The sequence below is a fragment of the Cyrtonyx montezumae genome, unplaced genomic scaffold, assembly GCF_038088225.1.
Source record: "Cyrtonyx montezumae isolate F1298 unplaced genomic scaffold, pur_monq_1.0 scaffold_10, whole genome shotgun sequence".
NCBI classification, from domain to species: Eukaryota; Metazoa; Chordata; class Aves; order Galliformes; family Odontophoridae; genus Cyrtonyx; species Cyrtonyx montezumae.
This window is the reverse complement of record NW_027071826.1, coordinates 8,261,770-8,274,056: the sequence shown is the minus strand read 5'-3', so window position 1 is coordinate 8,274,056 and position 12,287 is coordinate 8,261,770.

Sequence of the window (12,287 nt, the reverse complement as noted above, 5' to 3'; positions counted from 1 at the left end):
ACTGAGATCATTTGGATGTATTCTCTAATGAGGAACTCAAAATGTTATCGGCATTCAGTCTTGCCTGCCTCCTTCCATTTTTTTTCTGTAAAGGAATTAAGCAATTACTGTACAGTGGGTGCCTCCAAATGTTACTGCTAATGCTTCCAGATGTATATCAGCAGGGTGCATAAGTATAAAAGACAGCAATAAGAAAGGGAAGAGATGATAGTATTCTGCCAGCAGAGGCCATGCTTCAAAATGGTATAAATACATGAAAATATACCCTATCTGAAAATCTAACGTTTTTCAGAGCAAAGCTTGAGGATTGTCCTGTTGCTAGAAGTGACATTAATGTCAGGAACACTGGGATTTCCTTTGTTCTGTTTTGGTGTAACACGTCCTGTCTGTGGTCATTTCAGTTCTGTCCCATACAGACTCTGGAACTGGGCAGGCTGTACTTCAGAAGCCTCCTTGTAGGACCTGGTTCTCTAACAGAGATCTTTAACCTTTGTTTGCACAACAGCTCCTGAACTAGGGGGAGATAGTATCCAAAATGCATGCACTCTACCACCAGTAAGCTTGTTTTTCCTTATTACCTTCCCTGGACCCATAGAAGTAACCACCCATGGAACACATGTTGAAATCAACAGAATACAGCAAAAAACAGCCATGGTTTCTGGAACTTCCTGTAATCTGTCTGCAGTGTCCTGGGGATGTCAAATGTCTCCTGATAGAAACTAGAGAGAAAAAGTATTTGGTGGTCTCTGGTGCTCCCCGCTGTATGAGACACCTCCTAGCACTAATGCTTGTTTGGGCTCTTGGTGCTCCTGTGGCCCTTGAGACTTAACCTCCACAACTGCAGCAAGATGGATAGAATCAACTTCTTGCTTTCATGCTACCCTGCAACAGCTCTTGGTGAATGGACAGAGGTGGCAGAAAGATTCACCTCACACTCCCTCTACTTGTGAATATCACAGTTGATTTCAAGTTCTTTCCCCTCTTTTTTTGAGGGGAGTAACTAGGCTGACTTCATGGACAACTTTTCCTCTGTAAGGCCCTTTTTGTACATTTGTTCACCCCTTTCTCTTCTCCCTTCTGCGATCCTCATGCTTGGGGAGCACGTACAGGTTTCTCTGGTGGATTTTTTCAACATTAGTGTAATAATTGCCTACACAGCTAACTATACCAAAAGCAATATTATGGAGTTCATATATTAATTTTTTATGCATGTTAACTGTATAAATAACGATTTGCAAAATTAGGCAGAAGTTATATTAAATTGAGCAGTGGTTAATCTTGACACTTTATATATCTTTTCTAAAATAATTAAACCTCCCTTTTATTTAGAAGACCATGTCCAGACAGTTGTGATCTGTTCAATATTTTTTATTGGAAGTAATTTAACTTGGAATCTCACTAAATTAACTGCAAAGTGTAAGCCTAATTTAAGATTCTCCTCTTGAACATATAGTTAAGTTAGTAAAGAATTAATACTATATGTTTTGGAAGGGCATTACCTTCAAATTGTCATCCAATTTCTCATAATATTAAATGGTGAAACATTATTTAAATGTTAGGTCATCCCCCAACACATGCCAGGATCTGAGAGACAGTGAATTGCTTTCATGTCAAATAACCTGTGATGGATTAGTGTCTCTGGCTTCCAGAGCCAGCAAAGCTTGGGGGTGAGGATGAAATGGACTAAAGGAGGAAGAAAGGCATGAAACTGAATATTAGAAAGAAAAATTTTCAGATACATGAAGTTCTGACCCTGAAATTCATCTTGAAGCAGGACTTAAGAAGAAATAAAGTTGGCGTATTTCTAGTGAAACACTGAAGACATAATTAACTGTGAAACCAAGGGGGCTGAAGGGGTAACACAGGTGGTATCCAGAATTCATAGAGTGGTGGAACACTGGAACTTGCTGCCCAGGGAGGTTGTAGAGTCTTTTTTCTGGAGGACGTTCAAGACACACTTGGACGCCTACCTGTGCAACCTGGTCTAGGGAGCTGCTTTAGCAAGAGGGTTGGACTAGATGATATGTAGAGGTCCCTTTCAACCCCTACAATTCTGTGATTCTGTGATATGTGTTCCCTGTCACACCTCCTGGGCAGCGCTCGCAGAAGAATGGCTAGGCAACATTATGTGCTCAGTATGGCAGTGCTCTAACAAGTGAAGCAGCTTTTTCCCTTGTAACCTGTTGTAAGAGACTAATATCTTTTACCATTGCCTCAAAGGTTGCTGATGAACATGTCCGAACATGTCCAAGTTAGTCCTGGGAAAGGGTTGTGAAATCCTTTGTCTCAGGGACAAGCTGATGGGCATGTCCTGGGGCTGCCTAAGCTGCAGCTCAGTGGCCATTGAACACTCTTTTGTGGAACTTCCCTCCAAGGGAAGATAACCATCTCAGGTGATACTCCCCTGACAGCTGCAGCTCAATGACCGGAGAACACTCGTTTATGGAACTCATCTCCAGGGGGAGATAACCATCTTAGGCGATACCCGCCTGATGCCCAAGCAGGAGAGGTTCGAGGGGTTCGTCACGTAGACTGGAGAAATCTGGGAGATAAATAGAGGGGTCCTGCAGCCACGAGGTTGGAGGGTTTTCTCTGGAGTGGCTTCCTCTTGGAGAAGCTTTCTCTTAGGAGAGACCTCCCGAGCTGATCACTGCCTGCTGCTTCCTGGAGAGGCCTTCTCTTTGGAGAGACCTCACGAGCTGATCACTGTTCGCTGCTGCCCCTCCGGGGGTTGACCCCTCGCCGCTTCTCCCGTGCTGACCCCGCACCCCTCTTCCTGTGCTGACCCGGTGCTGCTTCTACGGACAACTGCTTGCTGCTCAGGGCTGCCCGTCGCTGCTGCTGTTCTCCCCGCTTCTGCCGCCCCTGCTCTTCTGCTTCGGACCGTCGGAGCCGCTTGCAACCAGACCGCCCCTGGGATCCTGGCTGGTGACTATCCCTGCTTTGTACAAGCCCTTGCTTCCTTCCTATCTTTCCTATCGCTCACCTTCCCTTCCCCATCACCCTAACAGTGTCCGCCTTCCCCATCTCCCTGGTTTTTAGTGGTAATAAACTGGTCGGACCAACATCTGAACCGTTGTTTCTTAATCTCACGCTGGGTATATACATAATCAAATGAACCTTCGTCGCCCTCCTTTATATTGGAGCGTGACACCTGTGCCCTCAGATCAACTGTTCTTGGTGTTGTGTTTTGGATGCCAGATCAAACACCTGTGTTCAAATATATAGTACTCAATCTAAACTCTGATAATAACTCCAACTTACATTCTGTCTTAAAATAGAGAATCCTTCTTGAGTTTCCCTTTCGTTCTTTCACAGTGTTTTCAACTATGACAAGTCATTTTTGCCCCAGAAGTGGCTGCAGCAGATGGTGGCTTAAAATTCTCTTTGCTCATGACTTTCAGCACCTAAAGGTTCCTTGAATAGCACTGTGCTCTCTGAAAGCAGATGTTTTCAGTAGGAGACCTCTGTGCTTGTGGAGTTTACTTTTCATCCTTTCCTCAGTCTCTTATGTATGGATAAGAGCCTCTGCTGCTTTTCCATGGAAGTCTGGAAATGCTCAAAACGGGGGAGGGCTTTTCTGCTCATATGTCTTTAAAGGTAGAAAACAATAAAAATGTCAAGTTATTGAGTAAGTAAGTCAATTTGTCAATGTATTTCCTGGAACAAAGGAATGGCCATTGTGAATGACCTGAGGTTGAGGCATAAGAACTCCATGGATTGCAGTGGATCCACTGATTACAAATCCATAATTAAAATTTAATAAGAACACACATACTTTGAAGACCAATAATGCTCGTGATCTCATTTAAAATTCAAGCTGACTGCACACATTTTTAAATTTGATAGACAGTTCCAGCCAAACCAGGTGTTGTTTAAAAGGCAAAGGACTACTTAGTGTCCTGCTTTATTTTGTGTGTGCGAAGGAATATAAATGGAGCTGTAAAATCATTTGACTACACTTGGATATTTTTTAATTCACTTTAAATTCCATGATGAAATGTTTGTAGCTGTTGAATTAAATAATACAGAAAATGTACTGAAATTCTTTCTTCCCAATGTTAAGTTGCTGCAATTGGTCAATGACAATCTGCAAATGGGAAGTGGACATCTCTTTCCTCATGTTCTGTCACTGCACACAAGAATGGAAACTTTTGTTCTCTTCCCTGAATTTAGCATGGAGATAACAACATCATAATTCAAAACAGGTGCAAGCAGTGGTTTAGCAAATTCCTTCAATTTTCAACTCTCAACAATTGTCCCAATTTCTTATGTACTTTAACTCCCAAATTGTAGGCTTATCAGCTACTGACGTCGATTATATTTATATACCTGAAAACTCAAGAACATCTGCTGTATTGAAATTCATCATTCAAAATACTTAATTAAAATAGCATTGAATTGGAGACTCGGCATGCATTACCAAAGCGTGTATTTGTTTTGCTACAATCAATTAAAGCTGTATTCATGAAAACAACTCCTGGAACAAAATCTGTATGTTTAATCCTTATGCTAATCTCCTCAGAATTTGTTTTACTGTTTCAGAGGAAGTCAATTGAAGACTTTATTTTCTTTAATAAAACTGCATAAGATGTTTTCATTAACTCAACAAGAGGTAAATCAGGATTGATGTCTGGTATAAACACTAAGAGGAAAAACTAGATTGAGGCAACTCAGTGAAAAATAGTAACCTATACTTCAAGTTGGCTGAGTGTCTTTTCAGTTAAGATATTACTGAGTATTAAAAAATGCTCATTGCAAACTAGGTATCAAAAGAGGCTTTATCCTGTAAGCAGTTCTCTCTGTTATCTACTATTCTTTCATTGATTTAAGAGATTAAGAAATCTAAGTACAATCAATAGCCTACTCACACATAATCTGATTTGTCTTCATCACCAATGGGGTGTCATTTATAATGTTGTAGCCTACGACAGCTGCTTGTATTACATGCTGTTCTTGAATTAGAATAGCAACTGTGCGCTGCATTTGGGAGTTGATTATTACCTTTTTCTGTCTTTGAGAAAAGCTGTATATACCTACATTTCCTTGAAATCACAGAATTGCAGGGATTGGAAGGAACCTCAAGAGATCAAGATCAACCCCCCCTACTAAAGCACATTCCTACAGTAGGCTGCACAGGAAGATGTCCAGAAGGGTCTTGAAGGAGACTGCACAACCACTCTGGGCAACCTGGTAAGGCTGATGGAGCGCTTAACTTCTACATGTTTGCATGGAACTTCCTTTGTTTACCTTCAAGGCCACTGCTCTACACACCACAGAGAAGAGCCTGGCTACATCCATTTGCCTCCCACCTCCCTTTATATATTTACAAACATTAATCAGACCCCCCCATCAGTCTTTTTTTTCCCAGGCTGAACAGACCCAGGCTACTCGTTCTTTCCTCATAAGGGAGATGCTCCACACCCTTTATCGTCTTTGTGGCCCTAAGTTGAACTCTTTCTGGATCTCCATCTTTTTTGAAATGCAGAACCCAGAACTGGGCACAGTACTCTAAATGTAGCCTCACCAGGACAGAGCAAAGGGGGAAGATCACTTCCCTCAACCTCCTGGCTATGCTATTTTTAACACACCTGGATGAATAATTCAACACTTGGAAACCAACATTCGTGTCTTCCATTTAGCAATGAATGTGTTCCACTTTCTTGCAATAGAAATGTTGAGAAATAGGTTGTGAGGTTTAGTGAAGGATGAGAATGGAGTTGATGGAGACAGGTGCTAGAAAGCAATTGTGATTTCATGTAATCATTAAGGTTGGAAAAAAACAATGTAGGGGAACTGTTAGGTCATGGCTTGAACCAGTGATTGAACACTTGGTGAAAGTTTGTGCCTGGCCTAGGGAGCACAGGCAAATTGTTTGCACCTGAGCTCCCAACATGACCAAAAGGGGTGGACCCAGGGTGGAGCTACTTCGGGCACCTATAAGGGCCAGCCACTGAAAGGAGAGCATCTCTTATGCTTAGTCTGCTTCCTGAGAAGGAGTGCTGCATAGCCAAAGTGCCCCTTCACCAGCTGGGTGAGTTGCCTTCTTTTTGTATGTGACTGTTGATCTATCTGCAAACACCTTGCCTGGATTTGTCAAAAGTTTGTCAGAAACAATTGCATTTCTTCATAAGCAGAACAGGTGCTATGATCATTTAGTCCAACCACTGTCTCATTAATTTGTTATGGGGAAAGAGAGATTTAGGTAAAGGATGGTGGTTGATCTTCTCAGCCTTTCCTTAGAGTTACAGGGCTCTGAAAATGTCCTACTCCAAATGTGCTACCACCTTAATTCCTCATTTCCTCACTGCCCTCAGCAAAGTATTGCTCATGATAGGAAGTGGCAGAAAAAAACTTGGAAGATTAAAATAGGAATGATAAAATGTAATTACTGGTATTGTAGGGAGAGAAGTAATGTCTGTCTCTCAGCAGTGGAAATGAATGCAATGCGCAATTCATATGAGGCTGTATTTGCCGGAAGTTGTCCAGGGAACCATTGGCTGCACAGTTTTCATGGGTGAAGTCTTCATATCAAGAACTAAGCAGTTTTATTTACTGGCCTTCACCTTTGAGACCCCAGGGGCCAACAGGATTTGGTTTAAGGACTATATCTTCACAGTTGTCCTCTGTAAATCATTAGTTCAGTGCCAGTGACTTGCAGAAAATCTTTTGTCCTTTCATAAGTAAAATTGGATTAACTTTCATCCCTTTCCACAAATTTGTACCCAAACTAAAGGACCCCTTTGTCTGCTGTGACTACTGGGAGCACAGACATGTTGCAGTTGGCTTTGTATGGATTTACTTTGTGCAGAAGGTGTGTATTGCATCCCTGTGTGTAGATGTGGATTCCTGAGAAGGGAAAAAGGAAAGAGTCTTGGGCAGATGAAGGAAGACACATGGTCATTGTTTTAAGAATCTGGATGTAGTGCATGTTTTGGAGAATATCAGGAGACTAAGCAGCCATCTCAAAATTTTGTCCTGCTCAATGAAAGATTCTAATGAGAAAGAACTTTCTTAGTTGGTTTTAATATTTCTAATTTTTAAGGAACTCATCTCTGGTTGCTCGTAAGGTGTTCTTTCTTGGTCTTCAGCCTCTTATGCTCTAAGAACTTATTGGGACTAACAGATTGTATCAGATCTTAACTCCACCTTAATATGTGAGAAAATAGTAGGATTTGAAAATTACAAGAGCATTAAGTTGTTGGGTTTTTTTTTTTTTTTTTTGACTGATATTAAATTTTCACAATGATAAATGCTTATTCATAACTCCCCAATAGTTATGCCTGGACCTCGGTATTTTCTATAGCCTTGAGAGTACATGATTCCTGTCAATTCTAACAAAGTTGTCTTCTTAAGTTGTGCTGGATTCTTTTTGTGAGAGAAACTTGATTCAATACCTGGATCACTACATTCTTGTAATTCTTGGGTTTGTTAATGTAGGTAGATATTTGCCAATATCAGATCAGGAATCTATTAACTGTTTCCAGTAGCTACTAATCTCCATGAGGAGAGTGAAATACTAAATTCTAAAAGCAGGCAAATGGAAAACAAGATAATAATTTGCTTTTGTCTGCATTAGGGATACCAGTTCCATTCTGAAGTTATGCATTCACTTACAGGTATTGTCATGGTTGTTAGTACTTATTTGCACTCTACTTATTCAACACTTCACTCAAAGCTCACTCAGCAATTAATTTCCTAGGCGAAGTTGTCCAGATGATGTGCTATATATTTTTTTGTACAGATTTATGTACTTTTCACTTTCTTGCTCTTATGTTAACCAGCAGGTAAGAAGACTAAGAAAAATTAGTGCAGGGAATAAGAGTAATAGAAGCAGATGTCATTTCAAACTGTCCATTTTATAATTGCTGTGGCAAGAAAATGGTCGGATAAATGAAAACATGTTCCAGGCCACTAAAGTGGCAAGATGTTTTATTCCAGGGGACAAGTGTTTACTCTGACTGATCTGTTACTTTCAACTTCATTGCTTGATTGGAGTCCCTGATAATTTGTGTTCTGCTAAAATAAGTAGCCTGAAGTTAATAATTTTTCTTTCTCCTAATCTTTCTATTAAGAAAGAATACCAGACACCTGGTGTTTCCCATCACAACTTGCGATATCAGATTGGAAAAGGATTATGTCTGTATGGTAATACTATGAAAACACAGTAAAGACAACCTTGAGCAGAAATGAAATAAAAATGTCATGGGAAATATAAAAATAGATTTCAGCAAGATAAACAATAACAGTATTTTAGAGGATGAGTGGTTTCCTGAGTATAATATTAACCTTTAACCTTCAAAATATCAATATACAGTGGGATCCTATGACAGAGATTGATTTAAACAACTTTGCTCCCTCCTCTTCCAGCCCAAATGGTTGCTATGCTGCTGATCCCTGAAACAGGAGAGGTCCTCAGATGTAGTGCCCTGGAGATGCGACATCTCCTTCTGGCGAGATAAATACTGGGAAATTCAGAGCCGGGTTGAAGGTGACTCATGTTATTATAGGCTTTAATTAGCACTTCCACAAGCTGCAGAGTTCTTTACCTGCAGCTGAATTGCACTTGGAAAGGTGTGAAAAACCTATTGCCTTTGTAAACATCAAAGACATTCATTTCTAATCTGTTCTTTTTAACCAAGCCCTCCTGTTGATCAGAAAAAGTGAGGGCAAATGCCTCTGAAGGGGAAAAAAAATAAGGCAACTTTGGAATATGAGATTTATAATTTATTATTCTAGATTGATATGTATTTATTATTTAGTTTGTTAGTTCTGTGGGACTTATGCCTATCCTCTCATACCTAGCTCACAGCCAGTGCTCTATAAATAAGTCATTACTCTTAATATTTGATAAGGGTAGCAGTAAGATCACTGTGAGCTATGATCAATAAGACTTCTTGATTCTTGCTTTGGCTTCCACCACATTTATACCACTGGAATCCCATGTGCTTCTTTGGGGTCACTCCTCCCTCACAACACAAAGCAATGTGAAGATCAGGATATTTCTATTTAAGCGGTCTGGAGAATGATAATAAATGCAGATTTTGTAAACTCCTGTGCACGTGCTTGTATGAAAAAAATGACAAGTCTTTGGATCCACGGCAGATGAAAATAGTCATTATTTTGTTACTGTGGAAAGTGCTGCTTACACCAGCTGAAGATATTTCTAAAGATTATATTGGTGGATTCAGCTCTATAGAAATTACCTCCTGGGATGCTTCTTTTCTAAGCTGCTTTGTGCCTAATGTGCAATCAGGACAGAATGGAACAGGTCAGCCAGTCGGTATAAGGAGTGCCAGAAGGATTTATTGTCCAAGCTAAGGATAGGGTGAACGCTTGTAGAGCCTGGGCCACAAGGAGCTTCTGTGACTTTTGCAGAACCCTGGAGCACAGGAGCCTGGGTTCTGCCCAGCAGTGAGGTTTGGGAAAGCAAGCAGGAATTTTAGGTGATGTTCAGCTCACACACGGTTTTCTGGCTGACAGCATCATCTCAGAGCTACTGAAAGTTGAAGGAAGGTTAGCTAGACCCAGCACTGTTTCGCCAGGTCTTCCCTCCATGTCCTCTCACACATCTTTACTTCTTTACGTCTTTCTTTTTATTATGCATCTCATCTGCATAATAGATCCCACTCATCCTTCTAGAAGGCGTGGATCCTTCTAGAAGGCGTGGATCCTTCTAGAAGGCGTGGATCCTTCTAGAAGGCGTGGATCCTTCTAGAAGGCGTGGATCCTTCTAGAAGGCGTGGATCCTTCTAGAAGGCGTGGATCCTTCTAGAAGGCGTGGATCCTTCTAGAAGGCGTGGATCCTTCTAGAAGGCGTGGATCCTTCTAGAAGGCGTGGATCCTTCTAGAAGGCGTGGATCCTTCTAGAAGGCGTGGATCCTTCTAGAAGGCGTGGATCCTTCTAGAAGGCGTGGATCCTTCTAGAAGGCGTGGATCCTTCTAGAAGGCGTGGATCCTTCTAGAAGGCGTGGATCCTTCTAGAAGGCGTGGATCCTTCTAGAAGGCGTGGATCCTTCTAGAAGGCGTGGATCCTTCTAGAAGGCGTGGATCCTTCTAGAAGGCGTGGATCCTTCTAGAAGGCGTGGATCCTTCTAGAAGGCGTGGATCCTTCTAGAAGGCGTGGATCCTTCTAGAAGGCGTGGATCCTTCTAGAAGGCGTGGATCCTTCTAGAAGGCGTGGATCCTTCTAGAAGGCGTGGATCCTTCTAGAAGGCGTGGATCCTTCTAGAAGGCGTGGATCCTTCTAGAAGGCGTGGATCCTTCTAGAAGGCGTGGATCCTTCTAGAAGGCGTGGATCCTTCTAGAAGGCGTGGATCCTTCTAGAAGGCGTGGATCCTTCTAGAAGGCGTGGATCCTTCTAGAAGGCGTGGATCCTTCTAGAAGGCGTGGATCCTTCTAGAAGGCGTGGATCCTTCTAGAAGGCGTGGATCCTTCTAGAAGGCGTGGATCCTTCTAGAAGGCGTGGATCCTTCTAGAAGGCGTGGATCCTTCTAGAAGGCGTGGATCCTTCTAGAAGGCGTGGATCCTTCTAGAAGGCGTGGATCCTTCTAGAAGGCGTGGATCCTTCTAGAAGGCGTGGATCCTTCTAGAAGGCGTGGATCCTTCTAGAAGGCGTGGATCCTTCTAGAAGGCGTGGATCCTTCTAGAAGGCGTGGATCCTTCTAGAAGGCGTGGATCCTTCTAGAAGGCGTGGATCCTTCTAGAAGGCGTGGATCCTTCTAGAAGGCGTGGATCCTTCTAGAAGGCGTGGATCCTTCTAGAAGGCGTGGATCCTTCTAGAAGGCGTGGATCCTTCTAGAAGGCGTGGATCCTTCTAGAAGGCGTGGATCCTTCTAGAAGGCGTGGATCCTTCTAGAAGGCGTGGATCCTTCTAGAAGGCGTGGATCCTTCTAGAAGGCGTGGATCCTTCTAGAAGGCGTGGATCCTTCTAGAAGGCGTGGATCCTTCTAGAAGGCGTGGATCCTTCTAGAAGGCGTGGATCCTTCTAGAAGGCGTGGATCCTTCTAGAAGGCGTGGATCCTTCTAGAAGGCGTGGATCCTTCTAGAAGGCGTGGATCCTTCTAGAAGGCGTGGATCCTTCTAGAAGGCGTGGATCCTTCTAGAAGGCGTGGATCCTTCTAGAAGGCGTGGATCCTTCTAGAAGGCGTGGATCCTTCTAGAAGGCGTGGATCCTTCTAGAAGCTATTATTATTCTAGAACCTGGCCCAGTTAGTCCCTTTTCTTGTGACAGCTTGTTCAAAGGGATGCTTTTTCTAGGATAAAATGTAATGTGCCTCCATACATGTCTCTGTCTCATACTTTTATGTATGAATTGGAGGGTGGCTCTGGGATTTCCACTAAGCCAAGTGAGTAGGAGGCATCTAAGGGTTTATTCATATTCAAGCTTAGGAGACCATGGCAAACGAAAGACTCTGCTGTGTCTTAATCCTTCTGTGCATTAGTGCTTTGAGCCTCATCTGCTTTCTATTCTGAACAAAGCCTGTATTTTTCTTTTCTCTAGTTCAGCAGACATGCTAAAGGCCTTTTCAGTTTGTAGCATGTCCAGAGGCATTGGAGAGTCCCTAGAGAAGAACCCCTGCATTCTTTCACTGCTGTCAGTATGGCTTGTATTTAATTAGAATTGGGGGCCTTGTATAAGCATCTAAGAAAACATGGGGAAAGACCAAAAACAGTGCTCTGAACTAAAGCTTTTCTGACAAGTTCCTCTTAAGATGTATTCTGTAAAGCAAATATACCTGGCCTTTGACATCTATCAGAGTCCTTCCTGGGCACTTTTTTGGAGGCCTTTTGCCAAAATTATTTTGAATACTGAGGTAAAAATCAAAGCAGAAGGAAAGAAGCACTGTTTTCTATGGTGTCTGTTCCCTCTAACTGTTCCATGGCTGAAGATGTTTTGATCAGGCTTTCATTCACTTTCATTGCCTCATTTAGGAAGTTGTCTGTCCAACTCCAGCCCTTAATGCTTATGTTCACTATTGTGGCCATCAGATTGGTGAGGGGAGACCAGAGCCATCAGTGGATCAGTGAAGTCCTTTGTATTTAGGGGAAAAAAGGTGCTTTGGAGAGCTTAATTCTCTGAGCTCTTCACCTGGTTTGCCTGAAGCAATTCCCCAGAACTAGTAAAAAATGATTTTCCCTTTTCTACCTCACCTCCTCCCTTTTGTAGATACACTGAGCCTGGGAATACTCTTGGGTTTGTTCTCCTGCACTGACATAAAATACATCAGTAATGAAATATAACTCTCTACTACCTTAATGATGATTTAAAATGAGAAGAGAGTCTT